Source organism: Apteryx rowi, unplaced genomic scaffold (genome assembly GCF_003343035.1).
Source record: "Apteryx rowi isolate R43461 unplaced genomic scaffold, aptRow1 scaffold_296, whole genome shotgun sequence".
Lineage (NCBI taxonomy): Eukaryota > Metazoa > Chordata > Aves > Apterygiformes > Apterygidae > Apteryx > Apteryx rowi.
In genome coordinates, this window is record NW_020449374.1 from 594,039 (window position 1) to 610,476 (window position 16,438).

The 16,438-nt window shown below is 36.9% G+C and overlaps 1 protein-coding gene across 1 annotated transcript in view; it reads right to left on the bottom strand.

The window, feature by feature from the left end:
• SLC17A6 (solute carrier family 17 member 6) overlaps positions 1-16,438 on the bottom strand; it is a 33,577-nt gene that overhangs the window by 12,423 nt on the left and 4,716 nt on the right. The window lies entirely within an intron of this gene.

The following is a 16,438-nucleotide window of genomic DNA, read 5'->3' on the forward strand; positions in this document are numbered from 1 at the left end:
CTTTAGTTAATTTTCTAATCTATTGGCCAATTTCAACCAAATCTCCACTCTCTAGAGAAATTAGAAATCGAATCCCTAAATGTTTTGATAGAATAAGTGGCTGAGTAAAAGAGAGAGTCGTATTAGTGCTTTAATTGTAAGAAAGTGGCAATGTGCACTCACTTCTTACAAAACAGTAGAGAATCCACTTTTATAAATGCCAAAACAGCAGGAAAATTTTCAAACAAACAGAGCTATATCTTCTTAGACACAAAAGTCAGTAAATCTGGAAATGCTTATCCATAAAAAACAAATCATTCTTTTTGCAGGTCTTTCAGGGGTTACTTGTTGAATATTGCTGGTTTTGACTTCAACAGCATCCTAGGGATTGCTTTGAATAGAGCACATTTGAAGGTCTAAACAGATATGTGAAATGATGATTCTTTTTCCAAATTCCACTGTTTTGACTGAATTTTGTATTTGATTTAATAAACATCTACCCCTTGCAGGAGGATGCCTTTTCTCCAGCATTATTATATTCTTTTTTCATGTTTGTTTATTCCAATATTGTGAAACAATCTTTTTTTCACTTTTCCTTTCACTGAAACTATGCAACATTTTTCTCAGTTTTCCTTTCACAGGAACTGTGCAAAGGCATGAACCCAGTAGCAATGCCTGGCCACTTTCTTTATATGAAACTATGTTATGCTAAGATAAATTCTGAAGACTTCTTAACATATGGCATCATGATATCTGATGTGGAACTGATTTGACAGAAACCTTCAACCATAGTATGTGTTTTTTAGAAATTGGTACAGTGCCATAAGTTAGTGAGAAACAGACCTTAGGCTAAAGAAACAGAAAGCAGTGATTAGTTTCAGAAAGAAACTTCTTCCCCAATATATCTGTGTTTCATATTATGTGTTTAGAACTGCAGCCTGATACAAATCCTTAAACAGCAAATAGAAAATATCCACTTCTAAAGTTCAACAAATATTAAAAGACAACGTACAGAAGAAAGCCTCTTGGACCTTCAAGGAAGCTTTGCTAATTAGTTCTAAACCTGCTCCCTTTATTGTGCTTCCCTGTGATTCTCATCTCCTGCTAGACAATGTCTAGCTGCCCATGCAGTGTTCTCCTGGCTTTGTTTGGCAGCGTGTTCCATGTATTTACTGGGACTAACTAGTATGTGTGTTTGTGTTTCACCGTGTGAACTATTTTGGCCTGAATTCTGTATTTAGTCTTTAATTTCTTAATGTACAAGTTTTTGTTTTATAGCTTTATGACTCAGTCCAAAAGCATGAGCAGTTCATTTCCTTAAATTTTAATGCCCACCCCAATATGTTCACGTACACCAAAGTAATGTCTTATTTTTCATTTGCTTTTTTTTTCTTTATTTATAAGTGAAAATAGTTTGGGACTCACAGGAATTTGCTTGTGATTTTTACAAATGCCCTTTAAAAATAAGATGTTCCTTTCCGTGCATTTCTGAAGAGCAATAGGCCATAACTATTCTAAACCAAAATTCTTCTATAAAATCCTTGTTTGTTCGTGAGCAAGAAGAAAGGACTGTTTGTAGTTTTGAAGCCTTTCCCATTTCAGTTCTGAATAGCTATTTAGCCAAGCATGTTACGCAGCCATGCATTTTTAAGTTTGTGATTGGCATAGATTTGCTTGACTAGATTCTTAGCTAGTGTGAATCAGTGCAACTCTTTCTAAATCACTGCTGTTAAAATCATGCTAAGATGGAGAGAATATTAGAAATTGCCATCTTATAAGGATGAGATTTACAAAACTGTTTATGATATGTAATTGTTTCTTCAAGGAATTTTACTTCTCTCTCAATTCTATATCTGAAATGAGATTCTGTTTGCCACAGTTGAAAGTTGTGTTTCCCAGAATAGCCTTTGTTCTCATGTTCACCAAAGAGAAGCTGTTTTCTTGAGACTGTCCCTTCTAGAAGAGAAAGGAAAATGTAGTTTAAAGAATGATTGCAGGCACACATCTTGCAAATGAAAATTTTGCCTGTATTTAGACATGCAAGTAGGAATAAATATTTAGTTACATTAAGGAATAGATGATGAAATAATTCCACAGTGTCCCTTGCATGTCACTTATAAGTCAGTTCCTTCTGAGAGCTATGTTTTATTGGACCAACCTTTTCAAAATCAGATCCGTTATGATTTTTATTCCAAATGTATATGGACTTAAGGGTAGAATACAGTAAAGCTAAATTATGATTCTTGTCAGAAATGGCTTTTTTATCCTTTTTCTTGAATGCAGATTAAAAACAGTACCATCATTTTAATGCATTGCTATTTTGGTGAGCTAGTTTCCTTTATAACTCTCACTTCAGAGTAAATACATCTTCCTGCATTTCCTTTGCATCTCTCAGTGCACATCCATGCATAAGCAGATCACTGATTTATGAATTTTATCATAAGACTTTCTCTTTAGTGCTCTTTTTTTTCTTGTTACAGTTATTTCTCCTCCACAAATGCTAAATTCTTCCTAAGAGTATTGTGAGTTTGTTCTGCTTCTCAAACTATGCTCATTTGCTCATTTGTTTAGATATAGAATTAAGCCCAAGCATGTGTTAGAAAGCACAGCTGCAGTAGCTCTAGAAATATTTTCCTCCATTTTAATATTTACTCAGATATTCATCTGCATAAATCTGATGAAAAGAACTGATAAACTGTGTGTATGTTAAAACCATATTTTTCTTGAAGATCCTTTTATTTCCTTAGCAAATTGACAGTATGTTAGGTTCCACAGTTATATTTATTGCAATTAAAAATATATTCAGTTCATTTTGGGACAAACATGGTTCATCTGTTTAAAACAAGCCTTTCAGCCTTTAAGGACTGTTTGTTCCTATCCCACACTGCACTGCATTTTTTATATATCTATCTGTGTGTCCTCCTGATGTTCTGAGGTCATCATGAACAGATAGCACCTTCCTGTTGAACTATTCACTTACGTCTAGGTTTGCCCCATATTGGATACATCCACTTAAAGCTGCTTCATACCTCGAGCACAAATATCAGTGGAGTTCAGGTCTCTATATTATAGAGTGAGCCAAGTTCTGCTGTATGCTGCCTCTTGGGTTCACTGTACCAAGCCCAAAAAATAAGATTAAGCCCAGCTGAGGAATGCCATGTAGTTGTGCAGTTGAATTGTTCTTTAAAGCTATCCAGGAAGGTATATTTCATGTTGGTCACACTCCAAAACCCATAAAATGCATCTTAATGCCATGTGACAAATTTAAGAGCTTTAGCAGGTTGAAGGTAAACTCCAAGGAAACTAGAATATACCACAGAGCAAGAGCAGGAGAGGCCAAGGGCATTGCCATCATTCTCAGCCCTGACACTAAGAGGAGATTAAAATGACCTGATATGTCTTCAGCAGTCCCTAGACTTAAGGGAAAATTCCTTTCTGACCTCAATCAGCAATTAGTGTAACATATAGAGAAGAAAATAACCATATGTAGAAGAAAATAAATGAATACAAATAAAGGTAGTATGTCAAGGAAGGAAAAAAGTCCTGGCCCTCAGAAATGAGCAGAAGAAGCCTTGAAACAAAGAATTATGCCTTGCTTATCTGCTTCTATTTATAGACTCAGTAGACTCAGTCCCTGAAGAGAGAACCTAACACTGTTCTTCAGTGTTTTACTGACATTGGCATTATGTGAAGGTCACGAGCTGTGACTTAGTCCGCCTGTACTACAAGTAGTAATAATAGCAAAATCATATTTGACTAAGAGACGTTTGGGATGGGAACAGCGGAAGGAAATCTCTGACAGTTCAGGAAAAAGGCTTAGAATGGAATGAAGTTGCAGGAGAAATTAATCTTTTGGGGTTTCAATCCAATTGGCTCATTTTTCTGTTTGGGGAAAAACTGAAGAAAAAGAAATACATTTATTTTCATCTCTGGATTTCTAATCTCTGCATCTGCATGGCTCCACTATTATCAGCTGCCTTTTCCCAAGCAATTGCTTGGGCAATGCATGAGCATTCTGCACAGAAGTGCATTATCAATATTGCTACTTGGCTGGAAGAAGTGCTAGCTCAAAAAGGGAGTACAGAGGCATGTCAAATGCTGAATGCCAGAGGGGTGGCATACTGGGTTATGCATATGATATCTGAAGATAAGGAGTCCAGGATGGCAGCATCCTTTTACCCCAAGAAATGGGAGTGAAAATTGCTGCAGTGACTCCAGAAAGCTAAATCTTCTTTCATGTGTGTATGGATAAGAGTCAGTTCCTCAGCTGTTAGAAGCCAGTGTATTTCTATTGATGTCATTCTTTAATATGATTGACAAATGCTATGATTAACTGTGTCTCTTTATTCTCTGAATAAAGTGATCAAATTTCATGAAAAAGAAACTATTATGAAAACCAAATAATATGTCTGACCTTAACTAAAGTTTGTCCTATATAAAAAAAATCAGAAGAGTAACTCAGTATGTTCAAAATAGAATTTTTAGATATTTATTTCAAAGGGAAAATTCTTTAGGTTTAAGGTGCTTAAATGTATGCTTTATAAATGAAGTATGAATGACATTTCATTAAAATCCAAAATAATTAAAAAGTAGTAAGTATTGGTCACTGAGGACTACAAAACAAGATTCTAAATATTTTTCATGGAATTCCGTTAAAAGCTATGTGGTCATAGAAGGTTTCAGTTCACTCTTCATGATAATCTAAAAAAGTTTTCACTGGCCTTGATAGGAAATTCATTCAGGACTAACTGAATATTTTTAGCCTTCAAAAAGCCACCAATCATCATTTCACTTAAAAGACCTATCTATTGAATAGGCAAGTTTGATTATTTTAATTTCCTGGGGAATCATGAGGAAGAAACACAGCATTTCACACTACTACAATAAATTAAATCAAAATATTATAGGGAGTTTTACTCTGACTGTGAACCTGTGGGAAATATAACCTACATTCATTTCTGGCCTGTACAATTACTGTACTTGATGATTTTGCAGTAATACTAATCATATTATAAAGGACTTTATTTTCCTTGAGTAAAGTATTTGTACTGAACATTTTATTTAAAATATTGCCTTCTGTCTTTTAATGAGATGTCTAAACTTTTTTTAACCATTCAATTAGTTGTTTTTGCCACCCTGTGAATACTTGTTTGCACAGGCATTCACAGGTCAATGCCTTTCTTCAGTTGTCCTTGTGGACAAGTTAGTATGAATGTGGGAAGCGAAAATACTTAATGACTCTTCACTGATATGAATGTTTTCACTTTTTTTTTTTCTCACAGTCCTACCTCAGCTAAGCTGATGGTAACTGAGCACAATTCTTGTGTATAGGAAGCGCTGCATACAAACTGAACCAGCAATCCAATATTAGGCTGTAAACAAAGATAAAATATTTTTTCTAGCCTTAGACAGAAATTCCTACATTAAGTAAGGGTGGAAACCAAATAGGAGTGAAAACATGAGTTTCCCCAAACTAGTCTAAAGATAAGATGAAGATGCTGTCCTGAAAAAATAGAAATATGTTTGGATTCAAGTTGGTGAGCTGATTAGGCTGACATCCATTATTGCCATTCCTCTTCCTTACAGAAGATGCATGAAATACATTAAAGAACAAATATGTATTTTATAAAACATATATAAAAATAAACTAGGTCTAATCATCCTTAGGTTTTCCTGAAACTATGTTTGGGAGAATCCCAGAGCAGAAGCTGGGCTGCTGAGCATGTTTCACTGAGAGTGACTCCTTAGACTATCCTGTCAGCTCAAGATTACTACAATTTGTTATCTTTTGTTCAGACTGTACCTACTATCATTCATCTTTGACACAGCTCCTCCTGCAAACGGCCAAGAACACACAACAGAACTGATTATGCTTTTTTTTTTACGCAACCCAAAGAATCTCCTAACTGAGAGGAACTGCAAGACTGAATGCTGGATTCAATGCTTAATTTTTCAAGTAAAAGACTATGTCTAAGGAGAAGCCAGGACAAGAGTTATCTGGAATGTCTATAGTCATGCAGACTTTTTCCAAAATCCTTCTTGTCATAGCAGTGCCAATTTGTGATCATCCTTTGTAAATTCGGTTTCTCTGTGAACTGTGGAGTGACTGAAAATATAGAAATTCCAGTTTTGTAGCTGCCAGTTAACATTTCCTTTCTCACTAAGTGTATGTCTACCCATATAAGGTAAGATGAGGCTCTTCGAAGACTTTAATACAGAACATGAACTTTTTGAGGACCTGAGGTTTGATCTGCCAGCTTTTAAGACAGACAAATCCCAAAATATTCCAAAACTTTTAGTAGAAAAGATCTTGATGTTACTTGAATAGTCTGGATGAAGCACCAAGTGAAATCCCATGCAGAAGTAAAGCTAATGTGTAATAGTAACACAAAGTCCCTTCAGCCTTTTGCTGCTCTGACCCCCACCAATGCCACTGGCTCATACAGATCAAACCAAGACCCTAAATAGCTCTCAAGTCATGCCTTCCATTGACTGTTCACAGACCCATTTTTGATATGTCAGTGTATGGTTTATGAAGTACTTTGGCACTGCTGGATGACAGCATCATGGCAATCCATGCTGAATGGAAAAGATTCCTGGGTCATTACCAGCAACTCTCCTGCTCTTAACAGCAACTACATTACCTAATCCTTTCATAATCAGATCAGGTTACATCTCAGAAGTAGTTAGCATTTGTCCTATTTATTTTGGAGGCCCTTCCAGCTTGTTACTTCCAACAGCCAGTAGATACCTTGTACCCATGCTGTCATTTTTCACAGTTTTAATCTCTGCAATTTACCCATAATAGCAATCCTATTCTGCCCCTTTTGCTTCACTAAGCAAGCTAGGCCTTCTTCATCTCATCTCCCCTCTTCTCCATTCATTTGATCACCCTCCTAGCCCCCTCTGCCTCTCCAGTTTGAATTCAGCTGGGGAATCTTTCAAACCTGTGGTTTCATTTTACAACTCATTATTACCACATATGCCTAGATAAAGCTCTGACTCATTCTTTCTAGCTCATTAGCTTTGGGATGGCTTGCTCTTTAAATATGTAATCTGCTAGATCATGTTTCAAACCAAGAGCATCTCGTTCAAATTACCTTACTGAGTTGCAGATCTTAGACTATGATTCATAACTGTTGACTTAGAGGCATATAATACAGTTAGAAATAAATCAGTGGTGTTTTTAACTTTAAAATATTCTGTGGAGCTGGTTTGGAGGATAATTGCTGGACTCAAAGGCTATACCTGTACGGCTCTATGGAGTGTTTTCTGACATAAAGCCCAGGTGTTACAGATGACTGTATCTAGACTGCTCAGATTAAACATAGATTCCTTCAGAGCACACTGGTTCTGTCATCAGTGTTGTGCAACCAGCATAAAGGGCATTTCTGTAGCATGAAATCAAGTGTGCATATTGTATTGGAGTGAGGTATCAAAACACATAGGGCTGATGAAGGAGACAAAGCCTAGTAAAATAATGCTACATAACTATGTAGCTGAGAACATAACCCTAGTACCATCTTGCCTGATGCCAGGAACTTAGGTGGGGGGGGGCGGTTCAGAGGGGACTAGTTTTTTCCCTCCAAAAAGGACCCTGGTTATGAGGTATCATTTATGCAGTATGGAGGATGAGGACCTGGCAGAGAGTTGGGAGCAAAGTCATTTGGCAGTGTAGACATACCTGGATGATATAATCTAGATAAATAATATGTTTCTTTGTAGGCTTGGTCTGAAAGCAAGTCTGGTGTCATTTTGTGTAGAATGTAGCAAATTTTCTATGGATACTGATTTTAGAGGATTTAGGTCAGTGGAAGATGGAATGCAAAAATAAGTCCTGATTTAAGACCTAATCCTGGTCCTGTTAGTTATATTTGAACAAGCGGGTCGTGTTCTCAGTTTGGTATATCTAGTCCTGAAAAAACTCCATGAGAGTGAATGTAGCTGTCTGTATTTAGTACCCTGAGGATCACAGTCATCCTATATCCAAATAGTCCCAAAAGTCTACCTTTTGTGGTCTTGTACTACTCTGCTGGTACTGATACAGGGGCTTCTCAGTAAGAGAAAATTGTGTTTTAGCCTGTAACATTATTGCATGAGGTCCATTTGGAAGCAATAAATTTAATATCATTAATGATGGTTTTCTTGCTTCCAATTTATGTAAATGTAAACAAATGTTCTTACTGGCTTCTGAAAGGATTATTTTGCCTCAGTAATATACTGTGATGATCGTTTGCATTTTTCCAGCTGTTTCCCCATGCATCAATGGTTACCTCCTTGATTATGAACTGTGTATAGCCATTCATTTTGACTATTTACATGACCTATATTCATGTTTATTAAGTATTTACCTATCATGTCACTTGTTCATCCCCTTTCTAACCTAAATAATTCTGATAATATTTATCTTACTATAGTTGTCTTTCTGCTTTGTAATTATCCTGATAATTCTTCTTGGGACCTTTTCTATTTCTCTTTGCTTATTCAAATGCAAGTGAACCCAGTGTGGGGAGATACTACTTAGCTATTTTGTGACATTGTTTCATTATTCTTACTGTTCTCTAGTATAGGCTAATTTCCCACTGATCCTATTGACCACTCTACAGTAGACGTTTTCATCTGAAATGGCCACCCTGACAGTTTATAGCTTCCTAACTGATAGACATGATGTAGTGTTTTTCTGAATCAGGCCTTTAAATTGCATAAAATGGCATAGGACTAACAAAGCTGGGATTATGCTGTGAATATTAGAGTGGCTGATGAACTCAGCTGCCCAGCAAAACAGCTAGAATCAGCTACCTTTGACATTAGAGAGGAACAATTATTCCCAGGTGCCAGTCATAGGTTGAAGGTACTTCCTGAGAGTGAATCACTTAAAACTGATCATTTTTAATAATAATCTGTGGCCAGAAGCCATACCATAGCATCTTTGTTTGTCTTTTTAAAAATGTGATAAAACAGGTTATTTTCATTCATGTGTGTACAAGGGAGGAGGCAACATGTCTGTCTGCCCTTCAAACTAAATCCTATTATAAGCCCTTCATGAAGCATTAATATGTAAAAGCTGACCTCCCGCCATCTAATCTAGTATAATAAGGGCTTGGATACCTTATTAATTTTTGTCACACATCTGAGGCCCCCTTTTATCAACCCAAAGTCCCATCCAAATCCCTTGTTGCATCATTAAATTGTGAAAACAGCTTCATCATTCATGACAGAGAAATGGAAGGACCCTAAGCCATATGGCAGAGGGAGCAGCAGTACCAGCCACTCATAGAGGTTTCCCCAGTCCCCTTCTTGCAGCAACGGGTACTTAAAAGACCCGTGCAGTGCCGCAGGGGGACAAAATCCTCTTGTTTTTTTTGTGCAATATTGGCTTCTGTGCCTGGAAACAGAGGAGCCCACCACCAGTGCCTGGGATCATAGCCCAGTGTCAGCTGCAGGATCTTGAACTGAACGTGAAAGGTGGAGTTGGCAAGCACAACTACAGAGCTCTGTCTTACAGTGCAAGGTCAATTTATGTCTTCCTAAGTGCAGAAGTTAGCCCTTGTCTAGCCATCCCAAAATACCCTGGTTAGGCTGTGAATTATGAACTGTTTGTTAAACAGGAAAACACATATTATGCCTATATATTAAAGAAGAGTGAATAATTTATCTTTTAAAAAGGGGGAAATGTAAAGATGTAAAGTTCTAGGAGGACTTTGTATTTGTATTTCTAAACCAATACCTTGGCTTACATTTTTATTCTTGTTGTCATTAAAATTGACTGATTTAGGGAGATGGACATTACCATTTCTCTGACACACTAACGACAGAGTTGCTGTTAAAATCTTTTGGAATCTGAGAAGAAATGCACTGACATATATTTGTCTGAAATATCATTCCATTTATCTATGGAAATAATCCTAATGGATTACTTGCTGGGAACAAGGATTTGGCCCTTAATAACAAGATCAATGGCATTTTAACAGCAGAGAAGAATCTGAAATGAAAGGTTGATTTATATGTTTTCATTCAGGTTAGAATGAGACAACGATGCAGAGTTCAACACAGATGAGAGATAATTGAGTTGTTCAGAAATTCAGTTTAGTTCTGTAGCCATGACTATTAATGTGAGCAGTGCCAGGATTTGCTGTTTGACAGATAATGAGAAATGTATGTCATTATTATAGAATTAAATAGGTTACTTTAATTTAGAAAATGTAATTCTCTTCTGTCTTTGTGTAGGAGAGTTCTAATGTTTGAGTACAAATAAATAAGCTTAAATATTCAGTCTTTTGTTTTACCAGAGTCTGTGATTTTTATAGATCTGTTTTTGAAACTGTACTTGCACAAGTAACTACTGATAATTTCTTGTATCTTTTGGATTTGTATATATCCACAAAATGTTATGTATTTAACTTGGCATTTACTTGTTCAAATGTATATGGCCATGTACAATCAAATAACTGCATTTTTATTTTAAATATTTAGCTGAACATTTGGGAATGAATTCTCTAGCTTGTGTAAGCTAACAATGACCCATTAATTGCAGTGAATCTTTCCTGTTTTACACTAAGTGTCTAACCTGTATGCTTAGAAAATCAGTGATGAAATACTGCCCCAGCATTTTGGTTTTGTCTTTTATGGGGCAAGGGTTTCATTACAGATTCTCACTGTTTTTTTAACAGAATTTTTAAAGAGTATATCAGAAGTTAAAATCTAATGATATTTAAATTATCCTGAGATGAGGTTGTAAGAAACAGTACAGTTTCACACCTTTTCATATGCATGTGACAGCACAGCAGGTAGTTGAAACCACACATTATTCACAGATAACTGCAGCTTTGCAGTAGTGTGAATGTGGAACAGGAAACACTAATTTAGATAAAATCATTATTTTTCTAGGTTAACGATAAAACAAGTGAATATATTTTAAGGCCAAAGAAAAAATTAGTTCATCTAGCCTGACCTCCTCTATGGCATTGACCCTTACATTTCACTTGATTACCCCTTACTGAAGGCATGTTTTTGTAATAGCTAAAATAAAACTTTCAGAATAGGAATCTAACATCCAAAGTGAAGAATCTAGCATATTCTTTCCCTGGTTGGGCCAGTGGTGGCTAGTACTCATTGTTAATATTTATGCTTTTTTCATTTATCTGGCTTTAGCTTACTGGTTCTTCTTATGACTTTCTATAGGATTAAAAAAGCACATTTATACCCAGTGATTTTTCCCAGTGGAGATACATGCATACTTTATAATCGTTATCTCCCAGTATTCTTTCTGATACACTGAACACATGGTTCTTGCTATTTCTTTTTCTATATGACATTTTTTCTGTATTTTAAGTAATTCCACAGTTAGTTTTAATAGCACTAAATACAGAAAAAAACAAATATCTCAGGATTACATCAACTTCTTTAGCAGGGCACCACATTGGAAGCTCGTGATGAGTTACTGGTACAGAATGGCTTAGGATCCCTTTCAGAGTCACTGCTTTCCAGGATGATTTCCCATTCAGAAGTGGTGGCCTTATACCCTGACATTACTTTGCATTTGACTATAGTGTATATGGTTTTGAACAAAAAACAATTTACCAGTGGTCTTCAATATATTATCTTTGTCCTCTTTGTACCCACAAGTTTATTGGCATTTACATGTACTTATGAAATGGCTGATAAAATGTGAAGATTACACTAGATCTTGTTAAAGGACTATTCAGCACTGTCATGACAGTATATAAATCTTTGAAGGGTTCATAAACACTAGTTAATTAATCTTCATAGCATACCAGTGTGATAAATATCATTAGTCCAGTTACAGACACTCACTTGTTTGTGCAAAACACAAAAAGAAGGGGTTTCATCACACCTACGTGATGACTTGAGCTAGTAGCCCAAGTACTCTGGAGTCCCTATATAGTCAATGGGCAGAGATGAGCACCTTCTGGGAATGATATAATACACTTGAGGTTTGAAGTGCTTCCTAAAACAGTTGCTTACTTAAAATGTATAAATCCTCCTGGAGGAGCTCAAAGTCAAGAAAAAATTTAGCAATTTCCAGATAATATACTGACATTTTTTTCAAAGCATCAGAACACCAAAATCTGTTGATAATATAGTTGCTAAGGTACTGCAAAAGAGTATAATTATTAAATGGTCGTTTCTAAACTTCATATCAGAATATTGTATTCCTTGCATTGTTTTAAAGCATTTAAACATCTTGGCCATCACATTCCATTTAATCCAATTTTGAAAGATAGAGCTGAAGAACCACCAAACCACAAATTTCTTTTTTTTTCTTTTAATAAGGTTTCAATCACTTTAAATGATTATTGCTTTTTTAAATGTGTCAAGCTGAGATGAAGTCTGATTAGCCCCAGCCAAAGTTCCTTTTGTGGCCTAAGTAGAAATTAAGACTAACAGGTTAGAAGACTGTCAGCATATTATAGACTGCAGTCTGTTCACACGTCATGGTAATCTTATAATGTTAGCCACTCTGGTAGGAGCCACTGTAATGCTGACATTGAAACCTGTACTTTAAAAGCATTCAAATGAGATTTTCCATGCTTTTAAATGGCATTTGTTGCCATTGGGAATTATGATTCATCTGATTAAATAGTGTGAATACATGATAGTAGTGTATTACACTTGAATTTTCATGTTTCCTTGTAATTTTCAAGGAAAAAATGCTTTTGAACAATGTGAATGCAACTCAGTTCCTTCCTTCTACAAACCCAAGTCACACTAGTGAAAATCCACTGTGACATTAGTAAAAAGTTGTAACTAGTTAGTTGTAACTAACTTTTAGTTGTAACTAAAAAATATTTATAATATTTTTGGATCTCTGTAATCTGCTTGTCTATTCATCCCCCTACAGTCTCAAAAGCTCTAAATCATAGTTGATTTTCTCTTGTTAAAGATATTTATGTAAAAATCTCTACAGGCGCCATCCACTACTCCCAGTGTACTGCAGCCTAGGGAGAAGGGCACTGTTTTCAATATAAGGCTCTACATAAGTTCAAATATGGGAAGTGAGTAACCTAGACTAGTTGCAGACTTGGAGGCCCCTGAGGCAGGATGCCTTCTGCAGAGCGTGTCTCAGTACTCTCTGCTATCATCATCTAATGCTTAATCGACAGCAAGGTTAATTGTTCATTGTTCATTGAGAACTTAGCTCTGAGGAAAGGTGTAGCTGTAATAAACTCTACTCATGGGACTCCACGTTGTGCTTCTGTCGTTCCTCTGGTCTGCTGTAGTTGGTTGCGTAATGGTTTTGTACCAACATCTTCCAGAGGCATATCCTCCTCTGGGAGAAAAGGTCTCTAGCCTTGTAGCAAAAGGGAATCCTCTTCTATTTTCACACACTGCCCAAGGGACACAAGTTTAAAGCTTCACTGATTGCAAATGAGTTGGCACCTGAGGCCCAACCCTAGTCTTTTGAAAGATTAAGTTGTCTTGCAATGTATTGAATGTTCCCTATTCCTATGGAAGTCAACAGAATTTGAAAGTGTTCAGGAGTGCTGGCCTTTGTAATGTGCTATAACCCAATTTCTACTGATCCCTTAGATGTAAATGTTCTGAATGTACTCTGGAATTTTCAAACACAATTTTGTTTGATCTTAATGTTACTATGAAAGTGTAAATATATCTCTTTTAACTAAAGCATTTTTCTCAGTGTTGGGCTGAAAAGACTCTAACAAGGAAAATGCTCAGTGATGCAATCTGAGATAAATTGAGATCCAAGCTATCAAGTGCAAACTCTTGAAAAACTCGATTTACCGTTCATCATATGTCAATAAATCTCATCCTTCAGAAGCAATGGGGAGCTATATGCATGATAAGAGCTGTGGGTCAAGGCAGCACAGAATCACTATGCTGCAGCAGCCTTGGGTTTTACAATTAGGAAAGCATGTTAGTGAAAAGCTCCCCATTGACTGGCTCAATTGAAAAAAAAAAATAGCAGAGTTCAGAGCTCAGTGTGGCTAATTCTTGACTGGCAGTAAGCATTTTAAAACAGGGACAAAATTAAAATAAAGAGTCTCAGCCCAGCTTGAAATTAATGCATTGTGTGTAGAAAGGTTTTCTTGATACTACAGGAGGGTCGTTTCTTCCATGTGTTGTGCCTTAGTGACACTTTCAAATTACGTCCCAATCTCTGTAATTGGCTGCTAGACTGAATCTTAATATCAAGCAAACTCAGCAACTGCCTGTAAATAACAAATTAAGCTCACAAAACACCCGCTAACCTTCCTTCCTCATTGCTTTCCTTGACACTCTTGGCAGTGGGACTTAGTTTTTCATTCATGCTATCCTTTCCAGGTAATCTTTATCTCCTTCTCTTCCAGGGAATGAATCGTTTTCCATCTTGAAAATCTCCCTTTTTTCTTAAACTCAAGACTGAGTTTCTAATAGATTGTCCTGAATCGTGCTATGCTATTCTGGAGTCTGTTATTTTGCATGTAGAGCACACCTGAAGTTAGTTTTTCTGTATAAATTCAGACTTGCTCTGAATGCAGAGAAAACCAATGATGCCACAAAGGTATACAGAGAGATTTGGCCNAAGGTTACCTGGCTGTCATCCACCACAATGTGAAGGGACCAGCTGTGGCTGTAACATCTGACACGTAGACCAACGCTGACTTTTATAGTAGCTGACATCAATGTTACTGTAGGCCTTGAGGCCAAAGTATTTACTCCTCTGACTTTTTCCTCATGCAGAGTTTCTTGGAAATTGTGTGGACATTGAGGCTTGCATCACCCGGTTTTGGGTGCTGCTTTACCCTACAGATCTTCCTGTGCATTTCAGTTGAACATGTGGGTCCCAAAATCTGTAGCATTCAGGAACTAGGTTTTTGGCTTTTCTCAATGCCCTGTTATTCTGACCACTACACCTAACTCTCTGTTCTGTGCCATTTTTATCTGTCTACTAAATATAAGTCAAGACAACTATCCATATTTTACTATGTATGATTACTGGCATATATGTCATAGCTAGTTCCTTAATTAAATCTGTGATTTAAACGGTCATTTGCCTTGTGTTGGAGTTGTCTCAGAGGCTTCCACAACAGCAACAACTAACCACTGATCTGTGAAAACTCTTGAGTTAAAATACATCCAGGCTAATAACTAGAACTAGTCTGCATTTACAACATCATGAAGGGGAGGAAAATTTGGTTCACATAATCCAGGCTGTGTGTTTATACTACTGAATTTTCTGGGAATGTCCATGCCATTCTTTTGCAGATCTTTATAGTTACACTACTTTAAATCTGGATTGATTCAAATTACTTTGCTAAAGTTATGCTAGGTAAATGCTGACAATTTTTTAGTTCTCTGGCTCAAATCCTTCAGTCTTTACTCAGGCAAGATTCCTATTAATCCTGAGTGGTTACAGGCCGTGTAAAGATGCAAAAACGCTCAAGAAAGGAAGAAAGGGGAAGGAACCCTTTATCTGCCTCTTCATCATTATTTGAAATATCCTTTTAAGTTTCTGAACCATTATCTTGTAAACTGTCAGACAGTGGATACCCTTGTTTAAGAAATGCTGTATTCTGGTTTTATTTGCAATATGAAGGATGATAGAGTTATACAGAGGATCTGTACCTTTGTAAATACTCATTATTTTTAATGGAAGTCTCTGTCTAAAAAGTATGCTACCCACAGAGAAGGTATTTTTGCCATAGCTCCCCTCTCTCCTCCCCTTCTTTCCCAAACAAATACAAGGAAGCTTGCTCCCCAGGCAAGCAGATAGTATGTCTGTCGGTCCAGGGCTACCTTTGATGTTGCTCACTCCTGAAAAGAGTTAAAGGTATATATTAGCATTTTTAGTATCCATTTGCACTTAGTTCATTACTGTTTTGAAGAGTGGCACTAGGACCTTCGCTACTTCTCCTAACGATGAGCCTATGGCATTAAGGATGGATGTGAAAGCCTCATGTGTCTTCAATGCTCAGTGGATCTAATTAACAGGTAGAATCGCACCCAGGGTGCTTGAAATATTGCCAGACACCATAGAAACGAATCCTTAAGTCCCTGCACCATCTGCACTTTCTTTTCATTGTGTAAATCTCATTGAAACATGTTTTTTTGACCATTATAAATTCATTTCAATGTCAAAGGAAAATTCCTGCTGATGGTTTTCCTTCTCTTAAAAAAACAAAAACAAAAAAAACATAAATTTGTTTCATCCAGTCTTTGAAAAAATGTCTCAAGCTTTGATGAAATAATGAACCTTTGAATTTGCCTCTGTTTTTAATAACATTGTCACAGCCCGCTAAAATTGCATTTTAAAGGGAAAGGAGACACACATGAAATCCCGCACAAAACCGGACGACAGTTGTGGGTGCTGAGCGCGGCCCGAGAGCCGCTCTCCCAGGTTTCGCGCGGGCGCCTTTCCTTTTCAAAGCGAGCGCGCTGGGCCGGGGGCAGCCGGCCGCGTCGCTGCGCTCGTCCCGCGGACGCGCACGCCGCCCCT